This window comes from Pinus tabuliformis, chromosome 7, assembly GCF_031772625.1.
Source record: "Pinus tabuliformis cultivar Carrire ecotype Pingquan chromosome 7, CPIR1, whole genome shotgun sequence".
Classification (NCBI taxonomy): Eukaryota; Viridiplantae; Streptophyta; class Pinopsida; order Pinales; family Pinaceae; genus Pinus; species Pinus tabuliformis.
Window position 1 is genome coordinate 460,709,078 of NC_142293.1, and position 14,640 is coordinate 460,723,717.

General features: G+C 34.0%; 1 long non-coding RNA gene across 1 annotated transcript; it reads left to right on the plus strand.

The window, feature by feature from the left end:
• The first annotated feature begins 7,636 nt into the window (after positions 1 to 7,636).
• On the plus strand, positions 7,637 to 8,726 carry LOC149247948 (uncharacterized). Its single transcript, XR_016265670.1, has 2 exons — positions 7,637 to 7,878; positions 7,981 to 8,726. It is a non-coding gene; the product is annotated as an uncharacterized LOC149247948 (long non-coding RNA).
• Positions 8,727 to 14,640: the final 5,914 nt, after the last annotated feature.

The following is a 14,640-nucleotide window of genomic DNA, read 5'->3' on the forward strand; positions in this document are numbered from 1 at the left end:
GATTTAATGGAGCTACACTGAGGGATGAGGATGCAGAAGCAGCCATTGTAAAACTTGATTTTGAAATAAGGTGATGGCAATGGCTTGCAAAGTTCTTTAAGAGCTTAAGTAATAGGCCTAATGTAGACCAAGTCTGAAGTTTTTCTCAGTGGAAAATGCAAGCTGGTCTCTGTAGTTTGTTGCAAATTCACAGGGATGTGAATTGCTAAGGGTAAGTTGCAGAGGGTATGAGGTTTCCTTTGGTAGAAATTGCAGCTGGCCTGTACTTCGGCAAAAGGGAACAATGCCGAGCACCTCGAGGACAATTTTATGGTTCTGACCGCGGAACGACTGTTTTAATGTCAATTTTTAGTTCTGGGGGCAATGCAAGTTACTTTAGCTGACTCTTGGCTAGCAGACAGAGCTAGACTGTGGATTTTGACCAGTCTTCAATGGTGAATTTACAGAGAAATGGAATGCATGGGCAAAATGGGGAAATCTGGTGAAATACCTGGATAAACTAGCTTGGAAGCCTGCGGGCTGGGCCGTGGAGGCTTAATGCATCTGAATTTCTTGACTTGTAGCGGTCTCAATCTTGAATTTGACGGCTGGAAACAGATTTCGCGGCAAGCTGGTTCACAACGGCTATGTCGTTTGTGCGTGAAAATGACCGCAAACGGCTAATTTGGTCGTTTATAACGACAAATTTGGAAAAAACATGCTATTGGCGCTTTTCCGCCGATGACGTCAACATGACGTCATGGTGGGGCCTAGGTACGGAGGTGACGTGGCTGCTGAGGTGTAGGCCAGGGTGGCAGGACGCGGTGGCGGGTGGATGCGGTGGCAGGGCTACGTGGAGGGCCACGGGACGCGGGGGCGGGCGGAATCGACATGACGTCAGGCTGACTTGAGGGTGACGTGCGCCGGATGGGTGGTAATGGGGAGGCGGTAAGCGGGTTCCCCGCACCACCTTTGGGCCAAAGGCGGTATCAGGGAGGGGGCTCCGAACAACCCCACCGCCTGCCACGCGTCCTTGTACGGGGCGGAAAACCATTTTCCCCGGACGCTAAAGGTCGGCAGATCTGGGCCCAAGAATACCTGCCCACCGTTAGATCATAGGTGGCAGAAGATCGACGGCTGGCGGGCCCTCCGACAGATCGTGCAGGTTGGGGGGTCCCGCTAGCCTATTTAAATATTAAATTAAATATTTGTCGGGCGGAGAACCTTAGGGTTAGGGGTTTTTGCATGTGTTTTGGGATTTTTGGGTTTTTCAAAGGTTTTATAAGGAAAAAGGGGTTTAGGAGTGGGTTTAGCAGGGGGAAGGGGTTTTCTGTGGCATTTTGAACAGAGGAAAGGTGAGGGCCTAGGGGAAAGGTTGTTTCTCATGACCAGAGCTTAGAGCAGCCCCAAGACAGGGTTGACCACAACCCCTGGTGGACTGGAGTCTCCCTAAACAACTTATTTGGCTATAATGCCAAGGGGAGGGATATTTATACAATGTTTGGGGTTTATACACCATGGTGTTATAATACTAGGGAAAGGGTAACATAGGGGGTTTATATAATAAAATTAAGGGTTAATATGGATGAAAGGAGTTGATGAGGGGAAATAATACTAAGTTTATTGAAAATAACTTAGCTTAGGGAGTAGATCAAAATAAAAAGAATTTTAGACAAGAAATGTGGCTTTTAAAGGACTAAGAACCACCATAAAACCATCAATTCTTCCATGAATCTCAACTGATGATAGGATGTTAGTAATGAATGGGAAGAGGGGAAGAAGGGAGGTTAGACATGCTTCTTTGCTTTGCTGCCACCTGATGGAGAAGAACACCTTCTCAATTCATTGTTTTTGCTTTGTGAACATTTCAGCACACATTTATTTGCAAGGAATGATATTTCTGCAACCTCATCTGCCTACCCATCTATTTGCCTAGCATTTTTTGTTTCTTCTTGGAGGGTGCACTTGGACTTGCAGACCCTTATTTGCCTTTTCTTTTCTCTGGCTTTTTCTTTTGTTTTTCTATCTACTTCTACCCTTATTTCTTCCAAGGTCCCAGATTAAGCAGTTGGGAACCTTTCTTCTCTACCTAGACTACTTGTCTGCCAAGATTAAACAGTTTGGACAGACTTCTTTCTCTATTCTACAACTGGAAATTCAAAACATGGCATGATCCAGATTAGGCTGTTGGACCACCTATCAAAATTGAGACAACATCAAGCTATATACACAGATTGTTTTCTCTAGGAAATATGTGATCTTTGCATGATCAAAGCAGAGCATATTTGGAACTTTTCATTGTCAATCATGAAATATGAAACCTATTGGTATAGGTAGCTAACAGATCCGGAAGGGTTTTTAGCGCGAAATGATAAGACCGAGGAGCCAGCGTCGTAACTCTTGCAACTCGAAATCACGCCACCGCACATGGCAGGACAAAGGTGAGCCGTTGATCATGCCAGGTGGATGATCTACAGCGAACCAGTGCTGTAAGCGACAGTACATCACTGTCCTCACATCTAAACAGAGCAACTTAGTCCAATCTCCATGTATAAGCCATAAATTTCGCAATTAAGGAGGTGCTAGCCCAGGGTACCCGAGATCTACCGTGGCAGCAAATACCTCGATCCCACGCCTTGAAACCAATATATAAGAACACCTTTTTGATAAACAGATAAGGAAGGCGAATTTATATGTGTACATGAAATCCAATACGATTAATATAGTGAGTCAAATGAATTATTGATTATGATGAATACAATGTGCGTGCTGTACATTAGAATATGTATATGTCAAAGCAGAAAGTTCTTTTATGCGTGCTGTAATATTATTACATAATCATATAGGTCAATTGCTTGGTGAATCCCAGTACACGTGGCTTGTTATAATATAAGCTGGTAAATGTGGATTTATTCATATATAAAAGGAAAATTTTTTTTATCTCTGTGTTAGAGCGTGACAATAACACTATATAATTTTATTATTTTTTTTAATTAATTATAAATTTGTTAATTATTTACTTCGTCTGGGATAGTTCCAGTGGTGGTGGCTATGAAATAAAGTTGGAGATCTTGGGCTCGAATCTTGTGCTACCCTTGCCATAAAAAGATGAATAATAGACATATAAACTCGAAAATTAACGAGTCTTATCAAACTTATAAAAAAATTGTTTATATATATCTATATATATAATTGTTAATATTTATCCTATCATATAAAAAATTAAGCTTAGGCGTAATTCGATTCCTTTTCCAAGCCACTCAAAATAACCATAATTAAAAAAATAATTTTTTTATTAAATATATAAATAATTTCGAAAAATTTATATCTTTTCGTATCACATTATGACATCTTAATCATATAAATGTTATAGATTCGTTTTCTTTCTAAGTTTCTTTGACTTTTAAGCCACACAACACCCACATTATTTTATGACAGAACGCTATTTGAAAAGATCGACCTAGTAGGTGCGCATGGAATCACGTAGTGAGGTCATGATAAAATATATTATTTATTTAGGCCTGTAAGGTGTAAAAGGCATCATAAAAACAATATGAAGTAGTGGAGTGTGGACACGTCACGAGAAAGAATATTATGTGAATGTATATATATATATATATATATATATATATATATATATATTAAGTATTTGATGAGAAGGAAGTTGGAAATGTAAATTAAATTTGAAACATTTCATTACATTGATAGAATATATAATATAAATATAAAGTTATATATATATATGAAAGAGACTGAATGATATTAATTTATGTTTTATTTTTAATAATTAAATAACATTAAAAAAAATTAATATAGAGGGAAGATTATCTTTTTTTTCCTAATAAATTTTGAAAGTATTTTAAAAATGGTGAATTTTAGATGAGATAAGCTTCAACATTTTAATAGTATTGTTTTTTTATTTTACATTTTTTATAAGATTTATTTATTAATGTTTCAATTCATTAAATGAATTTGTATAGTTTGAGAGGGTTTACTAGTTAAGAATGTCTTTTTTTTTTAAATTTAGAATTTTAAATTAGAGGAAAAGAAATAACACAAAATTTTATAGAAATTAGAAATAAAAGTATTGCATGAATTCTATATTTTTATAGACATTATTAATTAATAATTCCAAGTTTAATCATAAATTTACTAAAATAGCAATAAAATTGTTGCATAAATTCTACATCTTTATAGACATTATTAATTAATAATTTCAAGTTTAATCATAATTAATTTTTAGCAATGATTATTCTCCTTATCAACCAACAAATAAATTATAATAAATTTTGTTACCTTCCCAAAAAAATATTATTATTATTATTACTATATTATTTGTTTTTAAATAGTTATATATATTATCATACAAATGTTCAATTAAATACACCTCAATAGTTTATAACTCACTTCTATACAATTCCATACCTATCCACTTGGTAACCTTAGTTTGGACACCTAATTACACTGTTCATTATATCTCAATGTAATTGAAAGCTATTCCATACCTATCCATTTGGTAGCCTTAGTTTGGACACCTAATTACACTGTTCATTATATCTCAATGTAATTGAAAGCATAAAATAGTATCTTCTTACTATTTTGATGTATTTTAGAATGAATAAAAAAATTCAAAAGAGGGTGAATATTATCAATTAAAATTTTCATGCTTTTTAAAAGATTTAACAAAATATGAATTTTAGATGATATGATTTATACTATTATTTTATTTTTTTGGGTTATATTTTATTTAAAATGAAACGAAAATAAAATATACAAATATGATATAAGAATTATTTATTAATGTTTTAATTCATTAAATTAACATTAACATGTGTAGGTTTATTGGTTAAGAATATGTTTTTTAATTAAAACGGTAGAATTTCAAATCTTACAAGAGAGTAAAAAGGAAACAATTCTATAGAAAATAGCAGTAAAATTGTTGCACGAATAGTTGCAGGAATAATTATTATAATTAAATAATTAGACATGTTAACATGTAAATGTTTAATTAAGTCCATTATTATAAAGACAATAGTTTAAAACTTATTTCTATAAAATTTCATGTGTCTTACAATACAGTATGAGGGGACGTGTAAGTATGTCATATCTCTAATAAAATAATAATAAAAATAAAAAAACAAGGTCTTCAGAATTTTTAATATTTCTTTTAATTAAATATGTGTAATATGAATCTTTAAAAAGATAAGCCAGATCCTATGGATATATTAAAATCATTAAAGACATAAATGTTTCCATGTCAAAATTTTAATATTTGAAAATATTAATTTGATGTAGTATTATTATAAATTTTGTTATCATGCCATGTAAAAAATCATCATTAAATTTAATATTAATATTAAAAAATTAAGATTAATATTTTTAATATTATCATTATTATTAAATATAATATTAATATTATTAGTTTTAATAACTTTGAATTAATAATTTGAGGAAATATTTGTATCTCAAGAGATTTAACCCTTCTTAGCCCATGATAGATTGAAAGTTATATGAATTTAATTATATGTCAAATCTCAATGTAATTAAAAATAAAGTAATATATATATATATATATATATATATAGATAGAGAGAGAGAGAGAGAGAGAGAGAGAGAGAGAGAGAGAGCATTCTGAACACATAAGTCCCACAAGGGACATCTTAACAACTTGTCCAGAATGCTAAGGCATGAAACTTGTGCCTTTACCACTTCTACTAATTTCCTTCTACATCTATAAATTGAATTTGATATATGAAATTTAAAAACAGTTAAGAATTATCTTCAACTCTATTTACAACCATATAACTACCTACAACTATATAGCATAATAATTTTTTTGGATCAAGCCATAAGTCATTAACTTTCAAAATTCTAATATTTGAAAATATTAATTTGATGTAATATTATTATAAATTTTGTTATCATGGCATGTAAAAAATCGTCATTAAATTTAATATTAATATTATTGTTATTATTAAATCTAATATTAATATTATTAGTTTTAATAACTTTGAATTAATAATTTGAGGAAATATTTGTATCCCAAGAGATTTAATCCTTCTTAACCCATGATAGATCCAAAGTTATATGGATTTAATTATATGTCAAATCTCAATATAATTAAAAATAAAGTATTATATTCTTTCTATTTTGATGTTTTTTAGTGTCAATAATTATTATATTTAGCAATTATTTCTTATATATATATATATATATATATATATATATATATATATATATGAACATTCCAAACACAAATGTCTCACAAGGGACATCTTAACAATGTGTCCAAAAAGCTAAGGCTTGAAGCTTGTGCCTTTACCACTTCTACTAATTTCCTTCTACATCTATAAATTGTAATTGATATATGAAATTTAAAAACAGTTAAGAATTATCTTCAACTCTATTTACAACCATATAACTACCTACAATTATATAGCATAATATTTTTTTTTGGATCAAGCCATAAGTCATTAACTTTAACAAAAATTGATTATATATATATATATATATATATATATATATATATATATATATATATATAATAACTATCGGTATATCTTGACTTTAACTTTTCTGTTAAATGTCAAAATTAAATTTGACTTTAATAGAGTTTGAGTGGGTTTAATGGTTAACATCATGTATTTCCTCTTAAGAAGTTACAAGTTCAAAAGAAGAACAGTTAAATTTGACTTTAATAGAGTTTGAGTGGGTTTAATGGTTAACATCATGTGTTTCCTCTTAAGGAGTTAAAAGTTCAAAACAAGAAGGGCCAGAATATATATGCTTTTATAGATATAATAATCAAATCACTACCAAGATGGATCCCTTGTCCCATACATAAGAAAATATTATACACCAATTTAATGTCTAACTTAACCACAACTTTAAAATTAAATAATAATAATATCTATCATTTTATTTATAGCCTATTATAATTCTTATTATATACATAATCATTTTATTTATAGCCTATTATAATTCTTATTATATATATAACGGTGATCAATATACGATTTAGTATTGAATATTATGTAACGTGATTGATCGATTATTTATTAGCTGACACTTGAGTGTATTATACCAAATCACATATTCTACAAAATTTTGACCATTTTCGCCATATTATCATTCAATCTCTATACTCTCTTTGGGTTAATACCATTTGATAATGAATGTCATTGGGTATAGAAGTGCATCAATCAACATCTCTGTTGAAAGATAGATCGATCGATTTACTTGTAACACTCCCTAGGGTGGTGTGAAATTCACATTCCGATGTTTTGAAGGGAAGCATTGTACATTTTATAATTGAGTGGTATATGATAGAACAGTATTATATCGAATGTTTTGGGTAATATATATCATTTTACCATAGGTAGAGATGTACAAGGCAATATAGTGAAGAATATTACGTTAAGGCTGCCAAAGAAAAAAACGCTTATCTAACCAGTGTAGGTGGGCCAACCGTCACATGATTGATTAAGATTGAACAATGACGGACTGCAACATTTACCTATAATATATTCCCTCTATATAGTAATATTAGCAGGCGATGCCCACTTATAAGTAAATGCCTCCCCTGCCCTGATATGGATATCCGCATGAGTGGGCATTATTGGTTGCCTTTTAGCAGGCGATGCCCACTTATAAGTAAATGCCTCCCCTGCCCTGATATGGATATCCGCATGAGTGGGCATTATTTGTTGCCTTTTAGCATGATATAGGTGATAAGTTTCTCATCTTCCTCACCTTCAAACGCCCGGAGCTAACGAGAACAGGCCTCTGTTCAGCCACCCGAGGAAGATGAGAATTATCATCTGTGTCATGAAAAACGGCCTGCTGAACTTCACCTGCAACTTCAAATATGCAACGGGAATCGGGAGATGTGTTTGGCTGGTAATTACTTAGTCAAAGCCCCGTTCAATTCAATAATATTTTTTCTAGTCTCGTTCAAATCTATTTTAATTCTATATTTCAGTAATTCCATTTGATATTCAGTATCGGCTGGTTCTTCTAATTTCCATCAAATCTAGTTTAGCGACAGCTCCAGGGTTTCAATTGTCTTCCGGCATCACATGATCCTAATTCAGTAGCGTTATTTTCCGGTGAGAGATTCAACAACGAATTGACCAGTTTGTAATTTGATCGCAATCTCTTGCTATGTTTGTATTGGCTAATCAATGACCTATGATGTTTAGAGCCTTTGGCAATATGGATATATGGCAGTGTCGAGCTCTCTGCAGTGCCAAATTGCAGGTCTTGTGGTCTTGATTTGTCTAGTTTGATGACTTGGTTGAGGGCCCTGAGCGCTTTTTGTGGTTCCTTTTCTTTACTCAGGGTGTGGTGGTCGAAGAATGTCATCTCCTATGCCCTTTGCCCTTTGTTTCTGTCGTGTCTACGTCAAGCATTTGTTGGTGGCATTTTGACATGGCTCCAAAGCAGCAAGTTTCAGAGGATATCCAGGTATCTCGGTCCGTGGTGTAGGGAAGTTGTCATTCCTTAATGATGATGAGAATTTATGTCTTCCTCTTCATTCACAAAGTTTTGGTAAGTCAAGTACTGGTTTTCTGGCTATTACCCTTTGGCAATTCCATAGGTGGTGTTAGGGTTTATGACGTTTGGGACTTTCGGAATGTTTTTTAGGTCTGTGTTTCCTATAGAGACTTCTGCATGTCATGTAGATGGACCACTCTTGGTTGGTTTAGGGTTTCCCAGGTCACGTTATATCAATTCTGATTTAAGGACTTCGATCCATAACTTCTGGACTTCTCGCTTCTCTTTTAAGTTCTTCGTTAGCTTTTTACATTTTGATTCCACCGAATTTGAGAGATGAGCCATGGACAATCGATATTTTAAGGAGAATTGAGCCATGGACAATGAAGAATTTAGATAAATTCATCGAGTTGTTCATTGACATGGGGAGATTAGCTCAACCAATAGTAGCAGTTTGGTGGCTTTTTCTTAATGTTTTTCTAAATTAGAAGCAAGGAATTGACTCACTAAAAACAAAATGCAGTAGTAGACTTCACAACTCAATTCTCACCCAGCTAATGAAAAGCAGTCCGTGATATATAATAACCAGGAATACTAAATTGAGTATTCACAGCTTAATTCCCCCCAGCTAATGGAAACACTGCATGATTTCAATTCAAGTAGTATTAAGGGAGGAAAATACAGTTTACCAACTTCATTATCCCATGAAAAAGGTTAATCCATCTTCCTTCAATCTAACGAGCTGAATGAAGAAGAAATTGTTCATCTATCTGTGCTACTAGTAGTATTTCTTATTAAATAATATAAATTTTGAATAAATGTGTCAAATAGACCAGCTGTAGGACAACACGGAATTCCTTTCTAGTTGTGACTTTTATGCTTCTAGATTTATGCTTATGGAAAATTAAAAGAGAGAACAAGATGAGAATAGAAGAATATCTCTTGGTTACTTGTAAAGGATGGATTTGATAAAATAATTGCATTCCTTGCGGATTTATTCATCGAAGAATCAGCATCAATCGATGGAAGAATTGTTTGGGTAACTTAAAAATGGAATAAATTTAGAAATCACAACATTATAAAAATTTTAAATAAGCAGATTTAAATCTTTTTTTTTTTAAGAGAACAAGAGGACGCAAGATGGAAAAAGAATGAGAGAGGGAAAGAGTTCAATGGTGGTAATGAAAATATTCTTAACTCTTTTTTGTTTTGGTTAATTTCTGGTGGAAATTGAACTACATAAAATGAGAATCAATCAAAAAGCTGAATGATCTTAGTATTAGCTATGACAAGATTTTATTTTTTCATAATGGGCATTTAAAGTCACAATGGGCATTTTCACAATGTTAAGTTTAAACAATAACATAAGTTTATAACATTATTTTAAGTCAAAGTTGGTAGGTAGGTAAAGAATAAACAATTGATTCGAGTTTGATTTATATGGTTCATGTTGAAGATAAGAGAAAATAAAGGTATAATAAATTTATAAGTGTTGGGACATTTTATGTTAATGGTGTCACGGTGGTTTATGTGAAATTGATTTGGTCATAAAGTCATAGAGATTTACGTTTTGGTAAGGGATAGTTTTCCATGGTATTTTGATGTAATCTTTCCTATTTTTTTACTTGGAATGAAATCACATAAAGCCCCGAAGTATTTCCCGACATCTCATGGATGCTAAGAAGTGTAAGATTATGGGGCTTCATCCCAAGGGAATAGAATAGAGTCAAACCCGTGATCAACATGTTTCTAAGTAAAACATCAAAGGATGAACTCTATTATTAACTACTAAATATATTTTATTTTAAAGCAACATTCAAAAATCCTAGAACTTTGTTTTTGTTCTTTTTGGTGATTGTATTTTTGTTGTAACCATTAGGTTAAAGTATATAGATTATATCTTTTTATGTAGTTATTTCATTACATAAGGAAAAATGTATTGTTTAATGTTAAAAATGGTGTAGCCAACACTATAGGCTTCGGACCTATGATCCAACTTTTACCTTCTAGCTCCTTTATTAAAGCGTTAGGCAAAGCCACTTCACTCCTTCCTTAAACTACCACACAACAAGGGGCTTAACCATTAAGGGAATTGGAAAATGGTCTCCCTTTCTTTCGCAGAACCCATTGCTCAATTTGGATTGTGCAACCATAACCAAGTCCAAATTTATTGCACTAAGCACTAGGTGTTATGCTCATGTGACCTAGTTCTTATAGTGAGGACTTGGTTACTCACATGGAACCCTTGAAATTTTGTGGAAGTTTTCAACTTGGTGAGATCTACGAAGTAGGTGGAAGATGGGGGGACTCCCTCTATGATGTAAGAAAAAGGGAGATGGAAGTCCACGATAGACAATCGCACCAAGGGACCCATGATAATATCTACCAAATGTCTACAAACGAGATGTGTTGTGAATTTGATAGGCTCCAATCAAATATTCTCATTCATCTCATGTCCCCCCTATTCGATCTTCATTTAACGACCCAAGGGGGGATCTAAGACCATAATCTTCCCTTATGTAAACCAATCTGGTTTTCTTTCATTGGGACTCCACTATGAAACCTTGTACTGGTGAAACCTCATGTTGGTTATGCGTTTGTTGGTTCGAGTGATGTCCTTTCCCTACCAACACTTCTCTACACAAATTCAAAATCTCAACCTCTAACAATTTCTTTGTCATTCTAGAGGACAATGTTACTTTGAAAACCTTTAACATCATTTTGATTTTAACATAGAGCCTCTTATCCACTACTTCGTGGGTGATATTCGTAGGAGAAAAAAAATCTCTAAGATGGCCCTCACCTGACAGCCAAATCCCCTTACAACAATTAACTAGCTCATTGTGTCATTTCACCAGCACCTCGGCCATCCATATGGTCCCTCTCCCATCTTCCATGATCGTATGGTTGAAGGTGGGCCTCCTTAAGCTAAAGGTATGCCTTGTCATTTTAAAATTGAGTCTTGTAGTTTTCTTATCATGAAAACTTATGGGTATGGATTAATGGGGTGGATTTGGCGGAAAGAATGGGATAGGCCTATGGTTCTGTCCCCTAGACCCCTTTTAGGACATAGCCTTGAATTCTAGTCTTGTGGGATCTCTATTAATGACCACTTGTTTTCACAGATGGTATTTCATGGGAAACCTCAATTTTGGTTGTATGGTCCAAATCCATTATTCACTTACATTATGCTCTTTTCATTCATTATTACCCCATCCATCACTTCTCCCACCTATGTTATGAAAACAACTCACAAAAAGATAGAAAAGATAGATCAACGCCTTAGAATTCAGCCTCTTCGAGGGGGAAACCTCCTTTACATTACACAAATGAACAATTCTTGGATGATTCAAATGACAAAAACTCCTTTCTATATATAGGAGTCTAAGGAGTCACAATATAACCCAACCGACCTAACAATAACAATATAAAGCCACAAAAATAACAATAGAGGGATTCTATGGGGCACAGTAATAACAATATGGGGACAATAGGGGCACAACAATAATAATAAGGGATACAAATACAATAGTAATGGGGTAATCACTAGTGTTATAGGGACCTAACATGCCCCTATACTTCAAAAAAGTGTTGTCCTCAACACTTGAGTAGTTCTAGATGCTTCTGTATAAAATTTTCATCCTCCCATGTGGAATCTTCAGAGGATAAGTTCTTCTACTTGATAAGATACTCTGAAATTGATCAATTTCGTAGCTGTCGAGTTCTTGTTTCTGTGATTGCTTCCGGTTCAAATATAATTTTTCCTTCCTCATCAAGTTCTAGCAATATTGTTTGAACTGGTAGCTTGTCTCCTATAACCTTCTTTAAACATGAGACATGGAAAACTTGGTGCAATCGAGAAGTTGCAGGAAGCTCCAATTTGTAAGCCATAGTACCAATCGGTTGCAACACCTTGTACGGACCATAATACTTTCGTGATAATTTACTATCCTTCTTAGCTTGCTTGAGGGACATTTGCTTATATGGTTGTATCCGCAGGAATACCCAATCACCTACATCAAAACTTCTTTCGCTGCGATGTTGATATGCTTGTTGTTTCATTATATTCTGTGCCAACACGAGGTTATCCTTTAAGAGTTGGAGGACTTGTGGTTGATGTTCGATGTGATGTTCCACTGCTTGAACCTTAGAATTTTCTCTTCAATATGATGCGATGGATGGTGGCTGATATCCATAAAGTGCCATAAATGGGGTCATTTTTGTTGCTGTATGGGAGGAAGTGTTATACCACCATTCAGCCAGAGGCAACCATCTGGCCCATTGTGTCTGTTTATCGGATACAAAGCATCGAAGATATCCTTCCAAACATTTGTTTACTATCTCAGTTTGCCCATCATATTGAGGATGATAAGATGAGCTATGAGCTAACTGAGTACCAAGACAAGAAAATAATTATGTCCAAAAATTTCTGGTGAAAATGGGATCTCTGTCACATACAATAATCTTTGGGTTCCCATGTAGCTTTCAAATTGTTTCCATAAATGCAGTAGAAACTGTATTGGCTTTAAATGGATGTGATAATGCACAAACGTGTGCATACTTGGTAAGTCTGTCAACTACCACCATGATGACACTCTTTCCCTTAGACTTGGGTAAACCTATGATAAAATCCATTGAAACCTCCTCCCAATGTTGGCTTGGAATGGATAAAGGTTGTAATATACCTGGTGTCTTAATTGTTTCAACTTTATTTTGTTGGCAAACCAAACATTCTGCCACAAAATTTTTAATATCCGATTTAAGGGCATCCCAAAAAAATTCCTTCTTAACCTTGTGGTGAGTTTTTAAAAATATTGAGTGGCCTCATAAGGGAGAAGTGTGCAATTCTATAAGAATATTTTGTTTTAGTTGGGAATTATTACAGAGGTATAAGCAATCTTTGTACCGTAATGAATCATTTTGCTAGATAAATGTATCAGATGTACTAGAATCTTGTTGTAACTTTCGAATAAGTGCCCACACTTCTTCATCATTCTTCCATTCCTCCCTTGCTTTTTTTATCCAATCTAGTTGGATAATAGAAATGGCGCACAACAAGGCTTCCACATCCTCATCCTTTCTTGAAAGTGCATCTGCCACCACATTTTTCTTGCCTTTTTTGTAGATGATTTCAAAGTCATAATCCAACATCTTTGTGACCCACTTTTGTTGCTCTTCAGAGGATAATCTTTGTTCTAAATTTTTTTTAAGGCTATCATGATCTGTTTTTACCTTGAAGTGTCTTCCCATTAGGTAGGGTCGCCATTTCTTAAGTGCATGGAGTATTGCCAATATTTCCTTCTCATAAATAGCTTTGTGTAAAACCTTTACCTTGATTGGACGACTTTCAAAAGAAATGGGCCTTTCATCTTGCATTAAAGCAACACCAATTCCATTTTTGGAAGCATCACATTCCACAATAAAGGTTTTTGTGAAGTCTGGTGTAGCTAAGACCGGTGCTTGGCACATTGCCTCTTTAAGATGTTTGAAGGCCTTCATTGCTTCTGGAGTCCATGAAAATGCATCTTTATTCAATAATGTTGTTAGAGTTGCTGCTATTCTCCCATAATTCTTAACAAACTTCCGATAATACCTTGTCAACCCTAGAAATCCTCGTAGATGCTTTATGGATGTGGGGATTTTCCATTCCTTATTGGCATTAATTTTTCTAGGGTCTACCTTAACTCCTTCATGAGATACAATATGACCCAGATATTCCACCTCTTGTACTCTAAAGAAGCATTTGGATCTTTTTTCATATAATAGTTTCTCCTCCAATAGTTGTAGCACCATATCAACATGTTCAACATGATCCTTCCAAGACTTGCTGTAGATTAGTATATCATCAAAAAATACTAACACAAATTTTCTAAGGAAGGGTTTAAAAATGGAATTCATCAAACCTTGAAATGTAGAAGGTGCATTAATAAGGCCAAAAGGCATTACCAAAAGTTCATAATGACCCTCATGAGTTCTAAATCCCATTTTAGGAATGTCTTCAGTCTTTATTTTGATTTGATGATATCTTGAATGAAGATCCAACTTGGTGAAGTAAATTGATCCATGCAATTCATCCAGTAATTCATCAATGATAGGAATGGGAAACTTATCTTTAATAGTGAGCTTGTTGAGCTCCCTCTAATCCGGACACATGCGCCGTGATCC